Source organism: Bos indicus, chromosome 8 (assembly GCF_029378745.1).
Source record: "Bos indicus isolate NIAB-ARS_2022 breed Sahiwal x Tharparkar chromosome 8, NIAB-ARS_B.indTharparkar_mat_pri_1.0, whole genome shotgun sequence".
Lineage (NCBI taxonomy): Eukaryota > Metazoa > Chordata > Mammalia > Artiodactyla > Bovidae > Bos > Bos indicus.
Genome location: NC_091767.1, coordinates 64388614 through 64414442, shown reverse-complemented (window position 1 = coordinate 64414442; position 25829 = coordinate 64388614). Strand labels below are relative to the sequence as shown.

Sequence of the window (25829 nt, the reverse complement as noted above, 5' to 3'; positions counted from 1 at the left end):
GACTGATTTGTTCGCTGCCTGATTGATATTTGGCATCACCCCCACACTGCTGCTCCTCACTGAAAATGCAGGAACAATAATCAAATGTTAAGTTTCTCAAGAACCGTCTTTCCAAAGAAAATCAAACCACTTGCCCTTTGTTATCTCAATTATCTCCAGAGCACCTTGAAAAGAACTTGTTTTTACCTTTATTACGAGAGAGGGAAGAGAACCATACTGAAGTTAGAAGACCTGATATGAGTCCTGCTCTGCTACTGTGAGGATTCATAAAAATCACTTTACTGCACCTTTCCAGTCTAGTGGGATTATCTGCTTTGTAGGACTGTTGTGATAGTTGAATGACATGGCATATGTAAATAGAAAATGAAATATGTTCTACAAGTTTAGCATGTTGCAACATGTTAACAAGTTTAACATGTTATAAAGGGCATGGTCTCTGGAGCCAGCCACCCTGGGAGTATATCCCAGTTCTGCCACTTACTGTGTGACCTTCAGCAATTTCCCCAACCTCTCTGTGCTCCAACTTTCCCGTCTAGAATAAAGAGATAAGAGTAATACATTTGCCTCATAGAGTTGTTGTGATGAGTAAATGAGAATGCCCAAAAAATTGCAATGGTAGTGCTTAGCCCACAGTTAGTACTCAGTAGAAAGGGTTATGATCAACACTGGGTTTTTCTGTGAGAAATAAGTGATATGGTTTACATAAAAATATGTATAAACTATAAAACACTGCACAAACATTCATTCAGTTAAGTCACTGAGCTGATGAGGATATAAAGAAGACAAAGGCCCCTACCATCCAGCAGTGCTGATTACATCTGGAATTGGAAGTGAGAGAGCAAGGTGCCTCCTGAGACAGTGAATGAGAAGATGACAGAATCCAGCTTCCTAGGGAGATACTCTAGTCTGGTCAAGCAACCTTCCTTCTGGCTGCAGTAAATCTTTGTTGTTTGTGATGCATGTTCACAAACTGTCTTGGTATTACTCCTTACCTTAGCTCTATAACATGACAGGCTGGATGGAAATATTTTGCAGTCAAGGGTACAGAGGTTTGAAGGTGAAGCGACTCTCATGAGGGCTCTCTGCTTATAAGTGACAGAGCCTGGGCTCCCTCTTCCTTCTTCCCAAGCTGTGCCCAGTGGCCATCTGTGTCCCAAGCCAGATCTTGTCAGCATTCTAGGATATTGTTTTCTCTTGTTCCCTGCTGTACAGCAGTGACTATTAGATCCAGAAGGTCTGCTCAAGGAAAGCTGTGTGGATGGTGGGAGAAAAGAGAGCTTGCAGAAAGGGGGAGCGGATTGGAATCCTAACCCTATGAGAGGTGCCCAGGTGGGAATGATGCTTCACAGAATGGTCAGAGGTCTCCGAACATCATGCATATTCACCTCTGCAACCCTCTGTTTCCACATCAGTGAAATGGACTAATAAAGATCTCCCTACTACTCCAGTCTATTGTAAGCATTAAAAGAGATAAACTGTAAAAGGAGCCTCATACTTGGGGTCCTTAAAATGATGAGTCCATCTACCTTTTCATCTTTGACGGTATTCAGGAACCCCTGGGAACTTCCCTCCTATCCCCACAGTGACCGCATGGGCTTCATCTGCTGAGGGGATGACAGTGGAAAAGAGCATCTGCCTGGTCTCCCTGAACCCGTGACACACCCACCTGTGTTCGTATATGGAATTTGGTGAAGAAAAAGGAACTGGACTCTAATTTTTTCTTGACCTCTGGTTCTTCTTGCTCTCTGTTCCTTTCAGCCAGGGTCACAACCTAGAGTCATCTGGACCAGCCGCCCTTACATCTACTTTCTGCACACTCAGGTTGTATCCTTCCATGTATCTGGGAGCTCAGGAGATGCAGGTGGCTTCTAAGAAAACCTTTTGGGTCAGACACTAAGGTGAAGAAATCCTCTTGTATCATCTTGCGAGAGTGGCTCCTTGAATTACTCAAATGATAAAGAGACTTGTACACATTTTAGTACCATTATTTTTATATAGATTTCTTTGTTTAAGAATAGCACTAAGACACTGATGAGGAAAGAGATCAGGCAAACAGCTTTCTTCTTCAGGAATTTGGATTTACTGAGATGAGTTTTTGTGCTAAGTTCCAGCTCCACCCAGAGCCTCTTCAGGAGGAGAGAGGTAGGCCTGACCCCCGTTTCTCTCTGCTGCGATCCTGGGCATTTCCTCCTGCATCAGTGGCCAAGTAACCCAGCTACTCCAGCCATAACTGATTGGATCAGGGATGAGCACTTGACTTGTAGACAGGCAGCCAATCTTTCGGCTGTCCAGTGAAAAAAAGAGGAAAGACTGTGAAGAACTAGACCACTCAGATTTTCTCTCGTGGGCAGTTTAATGAAAGATGTTAGCATAGTAGCCATTGGTATTTGGAGCCAAGGCAAAAAGACACAAGAAGAAAATCGGACGCAGAGACCAAAGTCGGTTAACTGGGAAGGCTTGGGCTAAGGATCCTCCATTCCGCTGGTGACTGTGTTGGTCCTGCTCTGGATCCTGAGCAGCTAACCGTCCGTTTCTGAACAATTCTCATTGCATCTCTATAATAGAGTTCCTCTTCTGTTTGGAAATCTGTCTGGGAGGTTTTCCCTCCATTACCTTTGGACTTGGTCAAGGGTGATAAGCTTGGTTTCTTTGCTTCTGCATTTATCCTTTCAATAAAGAATTCATCCTTTAAGGTGACCTGAGTGAGTCTTTATTCTTTGGACCAGCTATGTCAAACTGTCAAATGCCAGTGAGCTCCCTTTTGATTTCCGGAGGGGGCAAGGCAGCAGAGAAGCTGAGCTGCGTTATCTTGTGCACACTGCCAACCGACGCCCTTCACAGCAGCCTTCCCTGAGCACCCAGCTGAAAACAGTAACCTGTCCTCACCCCCAGCTAGCCACACTGTCAGGACCTCTTGTATTTTCTTCACTGAACTTAATGGTTTAAAACAACATACAGGTCTTCCTCAACTTCCAGTGAGCTTATGTCCAGATAAATCCATCATTAAGTTGAAAATACCCTAAGTCAAAAGGCATTTAATACACCTAACCTACAGAACATCACTGCTTAACCTAGCTTATCTTAAACATGCTCAGAACACTTACAGTTATCCTATGACTGGGCAAAATCAGCTAACACAAAGTCTATTGTATATATTTTTAAAAAGTGTCCAGTATCTTATGGAATTTATGAAATACCGTACTGAAAATGGAAAGCAGAATTGTTGTCTGGGTACAGGATTATTATAAGTGGTGTTATCAGTTGTTTATCCTCACGATCACATGGCTGGCTGGGAGGTGAGGCTGCCACTGCCCAGAATCATAAGACAGTATCATACCCCATATCGCTAGCTCAGGAAAAGATCAAAATTCAAGATGCAAAGTACAGTTTCTACTGAATTCATATCACAATTGTGCCATCAGAAAAATCAAAAAATTGTTAAGTAGAACCATTGTAAGTTGGGAACTGTGAGTATATCTGTTCTCCTATAGTTTTGGAGGTCAGAAGTCTTAAATGAGTCTATGTTGGCAGGGCTGGTTCATTGTAGAGGCTCTGGCAGAGAATCCATTCCTTGCCTTTTCCAGAGGCTGCTTGCATCCTTGGTTTGGGTCTCTGCATCTCATAGCCGTTTCTCCCCCTGCTTCTATCATCACATCACTGTCTCCTGTCTGTCATTCCTGAACCCCTCTTTTACCATAAGGTAACATTCACAGGTTCCAGGGGTTAAGATGTGGATTTCCTTAGGGTCCACTATCCAGTTTACCACAGTCTTGTTCATATATTTACTTGTTTATGTTTTTAACTCTCCTTTCCATCCTCAGTAATAGACCTTCTGTGGGACCAAGGACCTCATCTGCCTTGTTTACCACTGTGTTCCCAGGGCCTGGGTTAGGGCCTAGTGCAGAGTACATGGTGAGAAATATTTCTGGAATGAATACATAAATGAATTAACAGAATGACAAAATATCTAATATTCCAAAGTCTCCTTTGGTCTGGAATCATATTCTCTTTTGGATCTTCTAAACCAACGTTTCTTAAGCCAAACTGTTGTATGGGGTTCTATTTCTGCAAGATGTTTTATAGGAAAAAAATAAAAATACTGTGGTCAAATAAGTTTGGGAAATACACTTGCTATATCTTCTTAGAGACATTCAGTGCACATTAGCATTAAACTCCAGAGAAGGCAACGTCACCCCACTCCAGTACTCATGCCTGGAAAATCCCATGGGCGGTGGAGTCTGGTAGGCTGCAGTCCGTGGGGTCAAAGAGTTGGATACGGCTGAGCAACTTCACTTTCACTTTTCACTTTCATGCATCGGAGAAGGAAATGACAACCCACTCCAGTACTCTTGCCTGGAGAATCCCAGGGATGGGGAGCCTGGTTGGCTTCCATCTATGGGATCGCACAGAGTCGGACACGACTGAAGCAACTTAGCAGCAGCAGCTTAGCAGCAGCATTAAATTCTCTGGGAAGTCCCTCGATAAAGAAACTTCATTAATTGATTACACAGCCCAGCAATTCTGAAACTTATTTGACTAGAGTTCTTCTTTTCTTTTCTATATCCTTTATTAATAATATCATTTCACAAAATTAATGTTCAGGAACTCATGTTGGGAAATGCTCTCATTGTTGAATTGTACCTTTTTTTTTTCCTTTTTCTCTGAGTTTGTTGAAATCTTTTTTCTCTCTCCTCCCCTTTTAAAGGTTATCGCTCACCTTATTTGGTCTCAGCATTCCTGTGTTCTTACAAGTCCATCCTCCCATCTACCTTCCCATGCTTCCTTATAGGTCCTTCTTGGAGAACGCTCTATACCTCCTGGGCTCAGGCCTGTGGACACTGTTCTTAAGTGTCCTCCCTTACCACACCTTTGTATTCGGCTTTGGTTATGTGACCCTACTTCTGTCTCATGGACATTTTCTTTTAAGTCCAAGTTTTTCCAAAATGAAAGGAAGGTTTATTCCGTGATTTTGGCTATTGCTCAGATAAGGGGTAAGAAATGTTGTCAGCCCATTGACAACTTACCTACCAAATGTCCTCACCTGAGCTCTGGAGGAGTTGCATTTCGGGGTTGGAGTTTTATCTTCTGGAGGATTAATCCTGGAGACATGGACACTCAACCTGGTCTTCTAGTTGTGTGGGAGCATGAGCTGGACACCACCACCTCAGTGGAGTCCCAGAAACTACTGCTTGGATAGACATTTGTTTTGTTGGAACCCCGGGTCTGTTGAAATGTTTGTTCTCCCCAAATTAAATGGCAGGCTTTGACTAATTTTCTGTTCCTGGCACATCTCCAGGATCCAACCAGTATAATTGAGGTCCCACAGTAAACACGTTTTAGTGTAATCATATCTTTCTGTTATTTCATTCTTCATAGTGCTTTCACTTTCATTATATCTTATCAAGTTCTCTCAACAACACTATAAGGCAGTACTATACCCATTTTACAGACGAGGAAACAAAAATGCAGGTTCGCCTGGTCAGTGAACCATGATATTCAAGACTCAGCTTCAGAACTTTGCTCTTTTATAGCTACACTCATATAAAAAAGAAATGCGCAAATATTTGTAAATGTTTAAAGTTCATTTTTATACACTATATATAAAATATATAGAATATTTTATACACTTGCAAGGATCTTATTTAATCCTTGCAAGTGTTCTGTAGAATAGGCGGAGCAAGTATTTTAATCCTCATTTTTATGAGGGACAGAAACTCAGGCTCAGGCTTCCCAGGTGGCACTAGCAGTAAAAATCTCGCCTGCCAATGCAGGAGACATAAGAGACAAGGGTTCGATACCTGGGTCGGAAAGTTCCCATGGAGGAGGGCATGGCAACCCAGTGCAGTATTCTTGCCTAGAGAATCCCATGGACAGAGGAGAGGAGTCTGGCAGACTACAGTCTGCAGGGTCGCAAAGAGTCTGACACTACTTAAGTGATTTAGCAAGCAGGGATTAGATATAAAAACAGCTTCCAAATTCATGCATGAAACACCTTCAGGCACCCCAGACTCTCTCATATCCCAGAGTTCTTGGAAGCCTCATACTGAGAGTAAAGATACAAAATATGTGGAAAATTGAATCTAACCAACAAGCTAAGGGTAACAACTGGCTGAGATATTTAAGATATAAGAATTAAATGGTAGAGACCTTCATTTTGTTCCCTGAGGACACCAGATTTTAGAGATGGACAGTGTGTAGAAACACCCGCAGTGTATTCCGAGGGCAGAGTCAGTGAGTAAAGGCGATTTTATCCCTTATCTCGGTTCCCTATTCACTGTCTATCCTCATTGTCAGGAAGCTTCTTTTTTATTTGTAAATGAATTCCCTCTTGCTGCAATTTGAATCCTTCTCCTCTTGTTCTGCCCCAGGGGAGAGGAACCTGGTTTGTCTCAAGCCTTTCCTTTCTGTTTCGCTCTGGCTAGAACAGGGTTGTCTGGGTTTTAGTTCCCCTATTGCCTCTGCATCCTCGCCTTGAATAGTTCAGTAAAGGAAGCCCTCACCCTTCAGCTTTTGAGAATTGAAGTAATTAATATGAAAGCCACCCTTACAAAAAAAAAAATAAATGTTATTTACTACCACCCCGTGTCAGGTTGGAAGAATTCCAGTTAGTGACAGGCTGTAGGTTCAAGCTGACACCAGGACACGGAGTAGGGCTGGAGGTCTTTTGCCTCCCAAAGCTGGATTCTGACGTGTGGTCATGCCTCTGTTAGCATGTAAGCTACACTTGGACCTAGCCAAGCGTTCCTGTTCTGGGCCCTGGAAGGGCTTGTCCCCTCTGCCTCCGTGAGGATTTGTTCCTGAAGGGAGGTCACCTGGCAACTCCTGACTTGGAATTTTCTCCCCTCCTCACATAGAATAATTTATGGCAATCCCCAAAATAAGCTCCTTAAAATATCCAAACGTTGTTATTGTTAGGTTTTTTCCTTTCTTTCCCCCTAAGCGTTTTACATCCAGGCCTCCATCAGGCAAATTTCGGATAAAAGGTGATTAGTGTTTTGGCAGAATTTTCATGAGGCTTTCTCTTGTATTCCCGCCAAAGAGCTTGCCAGGCCCAGATTTGATTAAAATGGCAGTGGGCTCTGCTACTTGAATGTAATTAGAACCATTCATTAAAGCTTTTGCTGACAGTTTGGCAACCTGTGCATTTTTTCAAAGTATGGCCAGCAGCCCGTGGAAACAGCTCAGGGGAGGAGCAAGGGCCCAACAAACAGCACAGGCCAAGCTCTAGGGACGGGACATCCTCCACGGCCAGGAGCTTTCTGCATGGCCAGGCTGGCATGCACAGCGACGGAGAGCTCGTTTAATTGGATTAAGGGGGATGGGAGGGCTGCCTTCTTAAGGAAGCTGAAGCTAAGCAGAAGGTTTTGCAGTGCATTTCAAAGAGAATTCAGTGTGCTTAAGTTCTAATGACACGCACCCTTGAACAAACCCATCGCCCAAGCACATAGCTGCCCCAGGCCATCAACCACTTTCTAACAAGGCGAATGTCCTATTCTTTCTACCTCTGGTGCCTCATACAAGGTCTGACACTTACTAGACACTCCGTAAATGTTAATGAATAAAGAACAGAGGAGAATTTTTAAAAGAAAATTATTTATTTTGACATCAGTTTTCAGAGGTGGGGGTCTCCCTGCCTCCACCTTGCTTTCTCCAATCCATTTGCCACAGTGAGCTTTCTAAAAATGCCAATCTGGCTGTCATTGCACTGAACTATTTCAATGGCTCTCATTATCTTTAGCATGGTATATGGGGATCTGATGTGCTCCTTGATTACCTCCCTGGCTTAAGCTGTCATCACCTCCCCTGTCTTTTGTGCTTTGGTCACTACGAATTCCAAGTAGTTCTGACCTAGTCTATTAAACTTTCACTTTTGCACGAGCTGCTGCTTCTGCCTGAATGCTCTTATGCTGCTGTGTCTCCATCTGATCCACTTCTGCATATCTGGAGTTCTTTGCCCGAATGCCATTCCCTCCATGTAGTCTTCCTTGTGTAACTCAAAAGTTTTCCAGAACAGTTTTTCTGGTCCCTGTCTTTGTGACCAGCATAGTTTACTGAAATAGTCTGGTGTATATGTGTCTCAGTCCCGCTAAGACAGGGACTAGGCCTTATTCACCTCTGAATCCTCAGAGCCTGGCTCAGGACTTCAATATGATCAATGCTCAGTAAGAATGGTTAAATATCGTGAATCTGACTTGATTTCTAGGTCTCAACCATTGTGCAAAATGATTATGATGTCATGTTTTGGCTCGCAGATGGTTGGTTCTACCCTTAGCAGGTGGTATCTTTAAGACAGTTCACAGAATAGGAAGGGAGGGGTGTGCTTGGCTCCACAAAGACACCTCATGCCAGGGAATCACAGCCCAGTGGGATGATTCAGTTCACCGTGCAGATCCTCCAGCACCCATTCCCTGCCTCGTCACTGCACTCTTTTGCTTGGGGGCTCCCCACTTGGCATTGTCCATCCTGACTCCAGAAAATGCCTTTGGTTTTACTTCGTTACTCTGATTTGACCTCTTAGAATGCTGTGTGTCCATTTCAGTCACACTATATCACACCTTGCCATCCCATTTCACAGGTTGCATAATCAAGTAAGAGAGGTTAAATGACAGCACTGAGAAAGTCAATGATACAGTCAAATCTTCAGATATTATGTGATATTACGTGTACCATGGCCACACGGAGAAAGGAGGAGATGGTGCCCCAGTCATTCTTAGATGGAAAGAACAAGGAATCTGAAAGATTTTAAAGTGTGATTCACGACTGAATTGCAGTGAAATGAGTTTGAAGTCACCTGACTTTGGCAGTAATCTTAATTACCCTTTGTACCCTGGTGCTATGCCTGTTGGCAGCAGTTGGGTCCATTGCCCTGTTTTGAAAGCATGCTGCTGCTGCTGCTGCTGCTGCTAAGTTGCTTCAGTTGTGTCCGACTCTGTGTGACCCCACAGACGGCAGCCCACCAGGCTCCCCCATCCCTGGGATTCTCCAGGCATAATCCTGTCCAATTTCAATAGACAGGTGATATTGTTATTGGGACAATGTGACATGCAGTACTCAGAAACTGTCATGCCAGCACAACAGATTTATTGTTCTTGTGAAAAGCAAAGTATATATATATATATATATATGTATATATATACACATACATATATACATATATATGTGTATATTTGTGAAAGTGTTAGTTGCTCAGTTATGTCTGACTCTTTGTGACCCTATGTACTGTAGCCCACCAGGCTCCTTTGTCCATGGGATTCTCCAGGCAAGAATACTGGAGTGTGTAGCCATTTCCTTCTCCAGGAGATTGTCCCAGCCCAGGGATCAAACCTAGGTCTCCCACCTTGCAAGGAGATTCTTTACCATCTGAGCCACCAAGGGAAGCCACCACCACCTCATCTAAATATATTTATATATATTCACACACACATATATATATACACATATATAATACACATATATTGAATTATATAGGTAGATAAGTTTCATAAATATATAAATTATACAGATAGATACTTGTTTAGCTAGATATATGTCTAAATAGATATTAAAGAGATATTCTAAAAGCTTGGGAAAAAATGTAGAATGGAGGACTCATATGAAGGGGACACTTTCACTTATTTATATACTTCGTTGAGAGAATTCAAAATGATATTTTTACTTTTTAACATTATTCTACAATTGTTTAGCAATTTTACTTCCAGTATTATATCCTAAGATGATAACTGAACAATGTAAGTGAATTACATACATGTATAATAGTGTTCATTACAACTGCATCTGTGTACATAATAACAAACATTGGAGATAATATAAACATTCAACAATGGGCACTGATCAAATAAACCATGATATTTCCTTAGAACAAAGTTCATGGAGCCATTAAAAATAATCTTGTAGAAATATATTTATTGACATGTGAAGTCATTCACAATATATTGCTGAGTGAAAAAAAGATGAAACAATATACACATTATGATATAATTTTTGTTTACTAAATGCACATGCATATAGAGAGACAAAGTTTGGAAGGGCTACAACAAAATATTATCTGTAACTTATCTTTTGGAGATAGGTTGAAAAGTGTCTTAATTTTCTTTTTGTTGTATGTATTTTCCAATTTTCCTACAATGAAAAGAAGTCACATTTATAATAATTTAAAAAGTTATAAATCAGAATTGTGCCGCCTGGAGTTCAGCACAAACATGGGCCTCCAACTGGGGCTTTGCCATTGCCAAGGAAAGCGGAGAAACCAACTGTTTGGTTTCACACATGATGTTGGCGAGACTGCAGCCAAGGGCAGCATTTGTGTATGAGTGTGACCATTGAGACCAGTGCCCGGGAACTTGATCATCACTCACGCCCACGTCCTTTCCATACTGTTCCCAGTCTGGTTAAGATGCTGCTCAGAAGATACATATTTCACTAAGGAAAGAAAAGTCTGAATCAAATTGTTTTTTTTTTTTTTTTTCCTCTAGCTGCACCACGTATTTGCACCAATATTTATCCCATCTGTTCTGAGAGTCTGCTCCCCTCTACTTACCAAAACTTTCATCAGCTCCCCATCATTTATGAAGTCTTTGGCCTGGCACGTAAGGTCTTATGAGGTCCGCCCCCAGCTTTCTTTCCCAGCTGTCTCTTTCCCTCCCATTGCCTTTAGGTAACTTCTGCTCAAACCAGTCGGGACTGCTCACCATTTTCTAAGGGCTCAAAATCCTTTCAGCTGCCACCATCTAAAACCCGACCTGACTTCTAGAGGAAGGAAGTGTGTTCTCTCGTGTAACAGGGATTCCAGAGATTGGGCGGGCTACAGGGATGACTGATTCAACAGTTCATCGATGCAGTTGAGGACCCCACCCCTCTACACTGCCATTCTTGATAATGGATTCAACCTTAGACCAGAAGCAATTGGCTCCAGCAGCTCCTAGTATCATATCCACACATGGTGATGTCTTGAAGAGAGAGGAACACCATCTTTCCTGTGGTTTTTTTCCTTGGGCTAGAAAACTCCCCCTCATCTCTCATTGGCCGGAAACAGATTGCATGCTGTTCTCAGACTAATTGCTGACAATCATGAGGGGCATTACTCTTCAACCAGTCAGGGCCATCTTAGAGCTGGGAGAGGAGTCAGTCTTCCTGACACATGGAGCTGTGTGATAGAAAGGTGAATGTCTGAAAGAAATTTGATGTTCATTTAGGAAGAAGGGGAATGCTGGATGGCCACTCCACCAAACTGACGTATTCTTTTCTGTCTCATGTACTTGTTCACACTGGTTCCCCTGACTGGATTGCCCTTCTTCCTAATTCTTCTTGTTCAGATTTTAGCATTTTGTCCATCTTTCACAGCTTGACTCAGTCTACATCTCCCATGAAGACTCTAGTCTCCCTAGCTAGCTGTAATGTCTTTTCCTCTGGAATTAAAACTGCAGTATGTTTTATTTATTCATTTTTACTAATCGCCTTTAACATAGTCTGCTATATACCATGGTTATATGTGAGTGTCTCTGTTTTTTAAACATACTACGCATTACAAGATGAATCAATGCATTTGTTAGCAAATTATTACTCAAGGTCAGTGTGACCAATGTGTAGTTTCCTATGCAAGGCATGGTATATGTGCTCGATTCTTTCCCATGTGTACGGAAGATAGAATTGATTGTAGCATTATTTTTAACTAAGCCTGCACTCAGCCTCAGAACCATTCTCAGCATGGTGCTCCAGGAAGCTATTATTAAATGATTAGGGCTAATGCTGCAAACAAAACCTATTTGCCATTTTTGGCCTAATATATATAAGATACAGGTCAGTCTTCAGGGGCAAAGGTGAGAGTCGGATGGAATAGAAACAGAGATGAGCAATGCATAGTTCCCTAGATCCAGGAACCTAGAGCTGAGGGAAGAAGCATACACAAATTCTTCAAAAGCGAGGCCTGAAGTGGAGAGTGATGTGGAGAAGTCCTCACAGTGATCTGTGCAAATGTGGGATCTTAGGGAAGACTTCCTGGAGGAGGGATCTCTCCAGTTATTCTGTGTTCAGTACACACACTTAACCAACCGCCTGGTCTGAACATTAGTTTATTTCTTTAAAGAATTTTTTTTATCTTGACCTTTTAATTTTACTGCACTCTTGTCATAGCCCTGAGATAGAGGTGAGGCAAGTACTTGTTCAATATGATTAATAATACTAGAATGAATAGCCAAGTAGTCAAATTTTCACATATTTTTAATTATTCACATAGGATAAATTCCTAGAAATAGAATGGCTAAGACAAAGAGTATGTACATCTTAGGGATGTACATATATATTGTTTGGGATATACATGTATATTCATTCTTTTTGGAGTCTCATTTATGTAAATATATCATAGCTTATTCAATTAATCATTGGGTAAAATAAATCATATTGTAATAAGTAGCCTTGTACCTATTATTTTTTTCTATTTTTTTCCAGTGTGTCTTTGAGTTAGCATCCTAGAATTGGAATGTTTATGTCAAAGGATAAATACATATATGATTTTTATAAATATTAACAAATTCCCTTCAGTGGAGATGATATTTTATATTCCTGCCAGCAACGTGTGACAATGTCTGTTTTCTAAATCTTATCAATAGGCAAACTTTTAGAATGGTATTTCATGTCCTTTTGAATTGTTTCCTTTATTTCAAGCTCTGTTAAGCATCTTTCATATGATTAGGAGCCATTAGCATTTTTTCAATGCCAGTCTTGCTCATTTTTCTATAAGCAAGAAAATAATCATTTTCATTTCTCTTTGTATTTCTATTATAGTTTTTATATATGAGGAATATTAACCTGTTTTAAGTTCATGTTTTTTCACCTTGTCATTTGTCTTTTACTATTTTTTGATGTATTTTTACAGTGTAAACTTTATTTTTTTAACTTTTATGAAGACAAGTATATCAATCATTTTCTATGGCCCCTTAGATTTTGAACATGGGTTGAAATGTTTTCCCATTCCTGTTTTAGAATTGATCCATGCCTTTTTCTATGGTTGTCTCTTTTTTCTTCCCTTTCTTTCTCTCACTCTCTCTTTCTCAGTCTCCAGCCCACCGCCCTTCCCTCCTGCCCTCTCTTTCTTTCTTTCTCCATTTACAACTCTGATTCAGTTAGAGTTTATCCTGGTATATAATGTGAGGAAGGGACCAAATTTTTACCTTTTCCCTTTGGCTATCCATTATCCCAGGTAATCTTTTCTCTGTGATTTGCTTTATCACACAACATTTTCTTTTAAATTGGGCCTATATCTAGATTTTCTATTATCTTCTATTGGCCTATTTATATACCAATACCACAGTTTAATTATAGAACCTTTTAAATATGTCTAATACTTGATAGGGCTATACCCAATCCCCAATTGCTCTTATTTTGCAGAGATTTCCTAGTTACTTTTGCCTGCTTATTTTTGAAGTGAACTAGGTAATCAACTTGGAGAAGGCAATGGCAACCCACTCCAGTACTCTTGCCTGGAAAATCCCATGGACGGAGGGGCCTGGTAGGCTGCAGTCCATGGGGTCGCTAGAAGTCGGACACAACTGAGTGACTTCACTTTCACTTTTCACTTTCATACATTGGAGAAGGAAATGGCAACCCACTCCAGTGTTCTTGCCTGGAGAATCCCAGGGACGGGGAGCCTGGTGCGCTGCCGTCTATGGGGTCACACAGAGTCAGATACAACTGAAGCGACTGAGCAGCAGGTAATCAACTTGTCAAGATTTGAGGGAAAAAAAAAAAAACACCTGATGATATTTTTATTGGGATCATGATAAATTTGAAGAGAACAGGTCAGTTATTTTGTAAAATGAGTGTCAATTTGATTGATATTCAATTTACTCATAATTAGATTTAGGGAGAAAGCAATGGCACCCCACTCCAGTACTCTTGCCTAGCAAATCCCATGGACAGAGGAGCCTGGTGGGCTGCAGTCCATGGGGTCACTAGGAGTCAGACATGACTGAGCGACTTCCCTTTCACTTTTCACTTTCATGCATTGGAGCAGGAAATGGCAATGCACTCCAGTGTTCTTGCCTGGAGAATTCCAGGGACACAGGAGCCTAGTGGGCTGCCATCTATGGGGTCGCACAGAGTCGGACACGACAGAAGCAACTTAGCAGCAGCAGTAGCAACAGCAGCAGATTTAGGGAAAGCTATTGATTTTCATATGTTGGCTTTTATAATGTGCTACTGCACTACATTCTTCCATTGTTTGTCTTCTATTTTCCTACTGTTTTTCTGATATCTCTTGGATTTTCCAGGTAGAGAACCAGACCAGCTGCATATACCTGCTGCTGCTACTGCTAAGTCACTTCAGTCGTGTCCGACTCTGTGTGACCCCATAGACGTCAGCCCATCAGGCTTTCCCGCCCCTGGGATTCTCCAGGTAAGAACACTGGAGTGGTTTGCCACTTCCTTCTCCAATGCATGAAAGTGAAAAGTGAAAGTGAAGTCACTCAGTTGTGTCCGACTTCTAGCAACCCCATGGACTGCAGCCCACCAGGCTCCATCATCCATGGGATTTTCCAGGCAAGAGTACTAGAGGTTGTTTTATCGCTCCCTTTCCAATTATCATGCCTCTGTTGTCAGAGATCCAGGAGGGTATTTGGACCTTGCCCTGTGAATAATGCTTAAATCTTTTCTGACTGCCTCCTACTGTAGATTCACAACTTGGGAAGGACTAACAATTTCCATGAGGAATTTGCTTTTCCCAAAGTGTATCAAGTCCCCAAGTAAAACAGAGTTCAGTGAGGGAAGGAGAGAGTTGTTTGCTGCAGCGTACAGAGATGCGTTCATTGTCTGTAACCATTTAGTAAGAATTCATTATGTGTCACAGGTTCTGCTGGGGATAAGACTTTAAAAAGGTCAATTAGCAGATGGGGAAAACATTTCATTTAGGCTCTATTTTATATCACAGGTGAATTATTCCAATTATAATAGATGGTCAAATACAAAAGAAACACCAAATATAAACATAAAAACAAAAACCATAAAACTTTCAGAAAAAACTTCCAGGGTAAAGCAAGGAAGGTTACACATGGTTAAAGAAGTCACAAAGAACAAACACTGGCAGATTGACTACATAAAAATTAAAACACTTTGGCATAGCCAAAATTAAAATGCAAGCCATCAGAAAGGATAAAAAGTTAACATTTACTTGGAAGATACACATAAATTGAAACAAACAAAAAACCCCCACTAAGAATGACCTCAGTACCTAAAAGAACAAGGAAATGGAAACTAAAACCATAATGAAATATGGACTTTTTGCTTATTAAAATTAATTGTGTGTGTGTTATGGTAGAGAGAAATGTTTTGATTTTAAAGCTGGGTGCTGAAATACCATAAATGGGAAAGCCATTTTTTTGGAAAAATAAATCACTTTGTTGGGAAAGAAAGCCCCCAGGGCATGGTCTGTTGAGAATTGCTCTGTAGAGCCATGAGGGAAGGAGTTTGAGTTTAGGGGACGATGGGTGTGGGTATGTGAGGGGCAGTTCTGAAGGGGATGGGATAAGAAAGACCGAATAATGAAAGTCATAGCAAAAACACTGGAGTGGGTTGCCATGCCCTCCTCCAGGGTATCTTCCCAACCCAGGGATCCAACCCTGGTCTTCTGACTTGTAGGCAGATTCTTTACCATATGAGCCACCAAGGAAGCCCAAGAATACTCGAGTGGGTAGCCTATCCGTTCTCCAGATATCTTCCTGACCTAGGAATCAAAGCTGTGTCTCCAGCATTGTAGGTGGATTCTATACCAGCTGAGCTACCAGGGAAGCCCCCACAAGGAGAGGAGAGGGAAGCAATTTGATCTCTGGGGAATGGCTTATGAAATTTGTGGAGAGTGATGTGGCTTCTTCTGTTAAATTTTAAGTTCTCTGCTGAGCTATATGCCAGAATCCTCAGTAAACATCTACTCCACACGACTGCCATGGGAATTTACAGTGCTTTAAGGACATCAAGAAAAGGGGGCTATTTGGGTTGAGACATAACCTAAAGAAGGAAGCAGGCCCAGGAGGTGAGAGGCAACTGAGATTGAATGGCAAAGCTGGCTGCTTCAAACAAAAAAGATAAGAGATAAAAGCATTTTTATATTAATAATAATAATAATAAAAACATGGCTATACTGAAAACCAAAAGGGAAAGTTTTAAGGGGCAGGAATAAGGGCCCCCAGAGTGGTCAGGAGTGGTTGAAGCCATTTGGCCCTCAGAACCTGATGTAGGGGCTGGGACCACAGTGTATGAGGCAGGCATTTGTCTTGGGCTTGGCAGGGATGTGCCCACCATCAGAGCACATCAGCACAGCAGTCAAACTCATGGTTCTTGAAGAGTGGTCCCTGAGCCAGTGGCAGCTGCATCCCCCAGAGAAGGTGTGATGAATGCCAATTCTTAGGTCCCATTCCAGAACTATTGGACCAAAAGTCTGGGGGTGAGGCCCTATATCTTTTATAACACAGGGATTCCATTACACGTGAGAGTTTGAGAACTGGTTTAAACTATACCTCAGAGGGGAGAATCCAGTAGTTATTATTTACTCATTCATCAATGTATTTAACAGATATTTATTGAGTGCCTGTTGTATGCCAGACATGGTTATAGACTCTACGAGTACAGAAAAGACAAGAATAGAGTCCTAGTTCTGGTACCATCTGATAAGGATTTTAGCATTTTCTTTCAGCCATTCTCACATGCCTCATACTATGTTATTAACTCTCTTTCCAGTTTGTCAAGGCTGAAATCCTTAGTGCCCTTCTTTTATTCTCATACTCCACCTCAGGAAATCTTGTTGACTCTACCTTCAAAATATATCCAGAATTCAGTCTCTTATTATCACCTCCACTGCCCTTACCTTGGCCCGAACCACTGTTATCCACAGTAAATGAAGTGAGAGATGGCGAAGGTTTGAACCAGAATCAGAGAGAAGGGTGGAGCAGCGATCAAGTAGAGCATTGTTTCAACACTTCACCCAAGTGACTTACGTAAAGTTCAAGTCGCACTCTTATCCTAAATACCTATATGACTTTGAATTTCACTCAGAGCAAAAGTCCATGTTCTTAGAGTAGTAGACAAGGGTCTCTGAGGCTGTGTGTGATTATCCCCCACTCTCACATTAGTGTTAATTCTGCAGCTTTGTAGGTCACCTCGCTGTGCTGTTCTCTAACATAACAGAGAGACCCCGACTTTGTGGCCTTTGCACTAGCTGATTCCTCTGTCTTGAACACTCTTCTCTCACACGTTTGCATGGCTAATTCACTTATATCCTTCAGGTTTGGGGCCAGATGTTACTTTCTCAGTGGCCTTATTTTAAATGGTCTTATTTAAAACTATAACACCATGCTTACTCCTTATAGTCCTGACTCCCTTCCTACTGCTCACCATTGTTTCCATAACCCTAGATTCAAGGATGTGATACAGTTTGCTTATGCCTTGTCTGTATCCTCCATTAGAACAAAAGCTCTCTGAGGCCAAGATCTTTCTCTATTCACTTTCTGCTCTAAACCAAGTGCCCAGAACATTGTTCAGCATGTAGTGGGCACTGAATAAACATTTATGGAATTAATAAATAAAATATTTCATGCTGTATATTGCTATTATAAGTCAGATTTCTTTTTAAAAAATTTTTTTAGCTTTTTTTTTATGATAGTTATTCAAAAGCAGAGACATTACTTTGCCAACAAAGGTTCATCTAGTCAAGGCTATGGTTTTTCCAGTGGTCATGTATGGATGTGAGAGTTGGACTGTGAAGAAGGCTGAGCGCCGAAGAATTGATGCTTTTGAACTGTGGTATTGGATAAGACTCTTGAGAGTCCCTTGGACTGCAAAGAGATCCAACCAGTCCATTCTGAAGGAGATCAGCCCTGGGATTTCTTTGGAAGGGATGATGCTAAAGCTGAAACTCCAGTACTTTGGCCACCTCATGCGAAGAGTTGACTCATTGGCAAAGACTCTGATGCTGGGAGGGACTGGGGGCAGGAGGAGAAGGGGACGACAGAGGATGAGATGGCTGGATGGCATCACTGACTCGATGGACGTGAGTCTGAGTGAACTCCAGGAGTTGGTGATGGACAGGGAGGCCTGGCGTGCTGCGATTCATGGGTCGCAAAGAGTCAGACAGGACTGAGCTACTGATCTGATCTGATCTGATCTGATGGCTATTTATCTCAGGGCTTCAGGAATTAGTTGTTATGTAACTACTTGACATTCTGCCACTTTGTTTACCTTACTTAGCTTTTAGGTGGATTCCTTTGGATTCATAGAAAGTGATTTTTCTCTTTTCCTTTTCTATGTTAATTCCCTTTTGGGGGCATCTGTATAGAGAATCCTTAATGCAGTTAAAAACTATAATGTTCTATTCTTTTGGGAACATGCCTTTCTGTGGTTTTGCCACTGAGAATGATATTAACTTGCTTCTACATGTATTTCCAAATCCTAAAAGATGATGCTGTGAAAGTGCTGCACTCAATATGCCAGCACATTTGGAAAACTCAGCAGTGGCCACAGAACTGGAAAAGGTCAGTTTTTCATTCCAATCCCAAAGAAAGGCAATGCCAAAGAATGGTCAGATTACCACAGAATTTCACTCATCTCACACGCTAGTAAAGTAATGCTCAAAATTCTCCAAGCCAGGCTTCAACAATACGTGAACCGTGAACTTCCAGATGTTCAAGCTGGACTTAGAAAAGGCAGAGGAACCAGAGATCAAATTGCCAACATCCGTTGGATCATTGAAAAAGCAAGAGAGTTCCAGAAAAACGTCTACTTCTGCTTTATTGACTATGCCAAAGCCTTTGACTGTGTAGATCACAACAAACTATGGAAAATTCTGAAAGAGATGGGAATACCAGACCACCTGACTTGCCTCCTGAGAAACGTGTATGCAGGTCAGGAAGCAACAGTTAGAACTGGACATGGAACAACAGACTGGTTCTAAATTGGGAAAGGATTACGTCAAGGCTGTGTATTGTCACCCTGCTTATTTAACTTAAATGCAGAGTACATCATGAGAAACGCTGGGCTGGAAGAAGCATAAGCTGGAATCAAGATTGCCAGGAGAAATATCAATAACCTCAGATATTCAGATGACACCACCCTTATGGCAGAAAGTGAAGAAGAACTAAAGAGACACTTGATGAAAGTGAAAGAAGAGAGTAAAAATGCTGGCTTAAACCTCAACATTCAGAAAACGAAGATCATGGCATCCAGTCCCATCACTTCATGGCAAATAGATGGGGAAATAGTGGAAACAGTGACAGACTTTATTTTGGGGGGCTGCAAAATCACTGCAGATGGTGACTGTAGCCATGAATTTAAAAGATGCTTGCTCCTTGGAAGAAAAGTTATGACCAACCTAGATAGCATATTAAAAGCAGAGACATCACCTTGCCAACAAAGGTCCATCTAGTCAAAGCTATGGTTTTTCCAGTAGTCATTTATGGATGTGAAAGTTGGACTATACAGAAAGCTGAGCGCCAAAGAATTGATGCTTTTGAACTGTGGTATTGGAGAAGACTCTTGAGAGTCCCTTGGACTGCAAGGAGATCCAACCAGTCCATTCTAAAGGAAATCAGTCCTGAATATTCTTTGGAAGGACTGATGCTGAAGCTGAGACTCCAATACTTTGGCTACCTGATGCAAAGAACTGACTCCTTGGAAAAGACCCTGATGCTGGGAAAGATTGAAGGAGGGACAAGGGGACGGCAGAGGATGAGATGGTTGGATGGCATCACTGACTTAATGGACATGAGTTTGAATAAACTCCGGGAGTTGGCGATGGACAGGGAGGCCTGGTGTGCTGCGTTCCCTGGGATCACAGAGAGTCGGACACAACTGAGCGACTGAACTGAAGTGAACATGTATTTTATCTGTGTGTCCGTGTGTGTGTGGTGTGTGTATACCTGCTCTTGCTCTTCAGAAATGCACAAGTATTTTTACCAAGTACATAGCTTTATGTGTCTCCTGAGAAGCACTGCTGTCTACTGGAAATATCTGAGCTACCCAATTTACAGTTGCTTCTGTCTCACTGAATGCTTGAGCTGTTTCCCATCTCCATGCCAGATTTCCCTCATCTGTAAAATGTGAACTTGGATGAGCTAATCCAAAGAGAGCTGTTTCTTATCGCTCCAGTGTAGCCACAAAACCTAATTTTTGCTGCTTTGTCTATTGAAGTGATAGATTAAGCTAATAATTTTCCTTGTGTTGAACCAATTTTGCACTTTTGATGGAATCATTCCTTACTACAGTCTCTGGCATGTAAACAATGGTCCATGAATGTGTGTTGAAGAAACACCATCATGAAATTTTTGAATAGGAAGAGGCTAGGTTGAAATCTAATTTCTCCAAACAATATGCTGTGAGATTTAGAGTCTCAGTGTCATTTTTTGAAAAGGAAGATACTTATCTAAAATATTTATTGTGACAATTATATGAGATTTTAAAAGTGCAAGAGCTTTGCAAACTGTAAGATGCTATGAAAATATTATTACTATTATTATTATTGCAACAAAATATTAGAACTTACTAAAGTCAGTATACTTTATCAGTATTACCAGTTGAAAGAGCACATCTGATTTTTTTCTGCTATTTTAGCTCATGATGTGTAATCTAAATACATCTGGCTTTCAAGCACCCCCACCCCCATATCCACTGCTAAATCTAGTTTGCCAGATTATTGATATGCTTCCTAGGACTTCATGTCTCCTGTGACCCTGTCACAAGAACCAAGGGCTTCCATATTTTGGCAGATGTTGTGCCTGGCATATAGAAGGACTTAATACTAATTAACCACTGATTGACTGTCTGACATGGGTATTGGCATTTTGGGGGACTTGGGTGAGGAATTGACAAAAATCACATTAACTGTAGTTATAATTCTCCATTTCTGTCTTTCATACAAGTTGGCATATGTATTTTCATCAAAGGCAGTGGTGGTGACTATCAGAGTAAGATACTAAGCCGGTGAAAATATCTTAAAAAGATAACCAGCTGAAGTGAAAATACCTTTCAATTGAGGGTTAGAAACCCCTGATTTTTCTCACTCCAACTCCGCCTCTGGCTGTGAGAATCTGGAGCAAGGGTCTTAACATCTTTACCTTGGTTTCTTCACCTTTATAAGAGTTGTAGTGAAGATCTCAGGAGCCTTCCCAGCTCTGAAAGTCTATGATTCTAGTTAAGAGAATGGAATCTCACCACTGAAAACTCTTTAAACCACCCAAATAAAAGTTAATAAAATTTAAAAGATAAAATGGTAATATCACTCTAAAGCAGAGTAGAGTTAAAAAGGAGTCTTAACACATTTAAAAAGTAATTAGTTGAAAAAAGGCACCACATGCAAAAGTTAAGACCCAAACACAACCTGAGAGCTATTAAAACAATGAACACTTCCCTGAGCGTAAAGTAGTTGACTTTCAATTCTATAAAGAACTGGGGGAAAAAAAAGTTAATTAAATTCTCAGTTTTTTAAAACCAGGTAAAACAAATTCAGCGTCACAGTAAGCCACATTTTAAATGGTTTACAGACATTAGAATTAATTTAGTGCAGCCCATGGACTGCTGGCAGTGGAGGCTACCAGAGTTAAGCCTGCTCTTGGAATCCCACCTGTCATCTCAAATAACAGGACACTGGAGGGGCTATGTAAGGCTGGGGAGCCAGCTTGGCGGAGGTCCCCAGGCCAACCTCCTTCTATAGTGATTCCTCGTTCAGCTGGAGCCTAGAACTTGCACAAATTCCTACTGGTCAGAGGGGAGGGGTATCACACAACTGACCCTAGCACAACTCCTCCTCTCCAGTTGATCAGAATTGGACATGCTGACAGCTTCACATACCTGCCAGGTTTGGAACTCACAGCAGCTCGTTTCCTGGCAGTTGATAAAAGCCTGGAGCAAATATGTCTGAGAAGAGCTTAGGCAATGTGTGAGAACACTTGATCTAAGCCCTCTGACAGCCTGGAGAAATGCTGAGAATGCCTTACACAGCTTGTTAGCGGGAATCCACAGGCCTTCCGTCTCGCGTCTGGGTTTACAAAGTGGTTACCTATGAACAGGAAGTATGAAAACAAATGAAGCAAGCTGACAGAACAACTTGAATCAACACCCTGATTTATCTTGACCTGTTCTCTCTTCTACCTGAACAGAACCTCTTGTCTCTTTTTATTTCTATACAGAGGGACTGTACTGTACAGGAACATAAACCTCAAGGGTACATCAGTCATTCATTTGTTCAACAAAACATTTATTGAGCATCTTCTGTGTGCCAGCACTGACCTAGGCACCAGTGAACTTTTAGGTACAGATTTCTACAACATCCTTTTTTATTATACATCTTCATCAGTACTGTTTTTACTCTAGCTGGAATATCTGTAACACACACACAAACACAACACTTCAAAATCAATTCTCAATGTGTTTTTCAGTTCAGTTCAGTCGCTCAGTCGTGTCCGACTCTTTGCGACCCCATGAATCGCAGCATGCCAGGCCTCCATGTCTATCACCAATTCCCGGAGTTCACTCAAACTCACGTCCATCAAGTCGATGATGCCATCCAGCCATCTCATCCTCTGTCGTCCCCTTCTCCTCCTGCCCCCAATCCCTCCCAGCATCAGAGTCTTTTCCAATGAGTCAACTCTTCGCATGAGGTGGCCAAAGTACTGGAGTTTCAGCTTTAGCTTTAGTGTTTTTACTTTGACATTCATATATCTGGTCTAGACAATATTCACTTGAAAACTGCAGTAGACTTGAATTTATTATTTGTTGTCCAATCCACATTTTAACAACATTAAGAGAAATTAAGATGTTGTGGGAGCTGCTAACCAAATATGAAGGGAGATTTGACATACCAAGTGCAAGGCATGGCATGGATGTAAACTTAGAGTGTTCAGAAAAAGCATCCTTTGACAAGGGATGTTTAAACTGAGCCTGGAGTAGGAGGGGAGTTTAGCAAATGGAGAGGAGGAGAAATAACATTCCAGGTAGAGGGAACAAAAAAAATGAGGAAACAGATTTCAGGGGGAGAACAAGTAATTATGTCACATGATACAGAAGGGTGAAGGAGACAAAAGTGCAGGAAGGGGCTAGAGATGCAGATGGGGGAGCAGATTCTGTTACTGCAGCAGACTAAGGGGGTGATGTCCCCAGATTTTTATTTTCAAAACACTACCTTGGACTTCTGGTAAGAAGTCTGTTTACTAGAGTGCCCATTTTATAACCTATTGTTGTTGTTCAGTCTCTAAGTTGTGTCCTACTCTTTGCCACCTCATGGGCTGAAGTATGCCAGGCTCCTCTGTCCTCCACTATCTTCTGGAGTTGGCAAAAACTCATGTCCATTGACTTGGTGATGCTATCTAACCATCTCATCCTTTGCCGCACCCTTCTATTTTGCCTCCAACTTTTCCCAGCATCAGGGTCTTTTCCAATGAGTTGACTTCACATCAGGTGGCCAAGTATTGGCGCTTCGGCTTTAGCATCAGTCCTTCCAATGAATATTCAGGACTGATTTCCTTTTGGATTGACTGGTTTGATCTCCTTGCAGTCCAAGAGACCCTCAAGAGTCTTTTCCAGCACCACAGTTCAAAAGCATGAATTCCTCAGCGCTCAGCCTTCTTTATAGTCCAACTCTCACATCTGTACAGGACTACTGGAAAAACCAAAGCTTTGACTATATGGACCTTTGTCGGCAAGGTAATGTCTCTGCTTTTTGAAACACTGTCTAGGTTTGTCATAGTTTTCTTCCAAGGAGCAGGCATCTTTAAATTTCATGGCTTCAATCACCATGATTGAAGTGATTTTGGAGCCCAAGAAAAGAAAATCTGTCACTGCTTCCACCTTTTCCCCTTCTATTTGCCATGAAGTGATGGGACCTGATGCCACGATCTTCATTTTTTGAATGTTGAGCTTTAAACCAGCGTTTTCACTCTCCTCTTTCACCCTCATCAAGAGACTCTTTAGTTCCTTTTCATTTTCTGCCTTTAGAGTAGTATCATCTGTGTATCTGAGGTTATTGATATTTCTCTTGGCAATCTTGATTCCAGATTATAATTCATCCACCCCAGCATTTTGTATGATGTACTCTGCATAGAAGTTAAATAAGCAGGGTGACAACCTTGACGTACTCCTTTCCCAATTTTGAACTAGTCAGTTGTTCCATGTAAGGTTCAAACTGTTGCTTCTTGCCCTGCATACAGGTTTCTCAGGAGAATAAGGTTGTCTGGTATTCTCATCTCTTTAAGAATTTTCCAGTTTGCTGTGATCCACACAGTCAAAGGCTTTAGCATAGTCAATAAAGCAGAAGTAAATATTTTTCTAGAACTTCCTTACTTTCTCCACAATCCAACAAATATTGGCAATTTAGTCTCTAGTTCCTCTGCTTCTTTGAAACCCAGCTTGTACATCTGGAAGTTCTTGGTTCACATATTTCTGAAGCCTAGTTTGAAGGATTTTGCACATAACCTTGCTAGCATGTGAAATGAGTGAAATTGTGCAATTGTTTGACCATTCTTTGGCATTGCCCTTCTTTGGGATTGGAATGAAAACTAACGTTTTCCAGTCCTGTGGTCACTGCTGAATTTTCCAAATTTGCTGACATAATGAGTACAGCACTTTAACGGCATCATATTTTAGGATTTTAAATAGCTCAGCTGGAATTCTGTCACCTTCACTAGTTTTGTTTTAGTGATACTTCCTAAGGCCCGCTTGATTTACACTCCAGAATGTCTGGCTCTAGGTAAGTGACCACACCATCATGATTATCTGGGTCATAACCTATTAAAATAATCCAAAGAACATAAATAGAGAAGAAAACTGCATCTCCAATAAATAATAGAGCTACAAACTTCCAAGTCATAGGCACAAGAGATTATCTGCCAAATATCAGAATATCAGTGAATTGGGGATCAATTTGAAGAAGGATGCTGAGAGATGATATATAACCCTCCAGACCTCAGCATGGTCCAGATTTCTCTAAAAGTAAATGAGATGGAGGGCTTCCCATGTGGCACAGTGGTAAACAATCTGGCTGCCAAGCAGGACACCTGATTTTGGTCCCTGAGTCAGGAAGATTCCCTAGAGAAGGAAATGGCAACCCAGTCCACTATTCTTGCCAGGATAATCTCATGGACAGAGGAGCCTGGTGGGCTACAGTCCGTGGGGTCACAAGAGTCAGACATGACTGAGCACGCATGCATGTAAACGAGATGGACATTAAATGTGAGTCAGGCTTTTGTTGTGAGCCAGATCTGCATCCTATCTGGACGATCTGCTCAGCTGAAATGTGAAAAGAATAAAAATTAAGAGACAGATTCCCTGAATATCTTCAGAAACACTTCAGCTGCTTCAGATCACTCTTCTTTCTTAACCATAAAAAGTGAAAGTGTTAGTCCCTCAATCATGCTTGACTCTTTGCAACCACATGGACTAAAGCCCACCAGTCTCCTCTGTCCATGGAATTCTCCAGGCAAGAATACTGGAGTGGATTGCCATTCTTTTCTTCAGGGGATCTTCCCAACCCAGGGATCAAACCTGGGTCTCCTGCATTGCAAGCAGATTCTTTACCATCTGAGCCACCAGGGAAGCCCTTCCTAAGCATACCACACCACTTTTGAGAAAATGGAAGACTAGGTAGAATGACCCCCTCTCAAAGACAGGTGAATAAAAGACCCACAATGGACCACACGCATAGACACTACAAAAAGAAAAAGAATGAAGAAAGTTAAGAAGTGAAAATCAGATTAGGAATTCACATCTGACATAGAATCATTCCAAGTTATAAGGGAAAATTACTCCAGAATATAGAAAAAAATTCAGATAAATCTTTTCTCCCTCTGGAGAAGTTAAAAAGT

At 41.5% G+C, this 25829-nt stretch overlaps 1 long non-coding RNA gene across 2 annotated transcripts in view; it reads left to right on the top strand.

The window, feature by feature from the left end:
- LOC139184578 (uncharacterized) overlaps window positions 1–25829 on the top strand; it is a 498707-nt gene that overhangs the window by 363798 nt on the left and 109080 nt on the right. For both annotated transcript variants that reach the window (XR_011568117.1, XR_011568116.1), the window contains one exon: window positions 14265–14389. This is a non-coding gene — a long non-coding RNA (uncharacterized lncRNA). The remainder of the gene's footprint in view (window positions 1–14264; window positions 14390–25829) is intronic.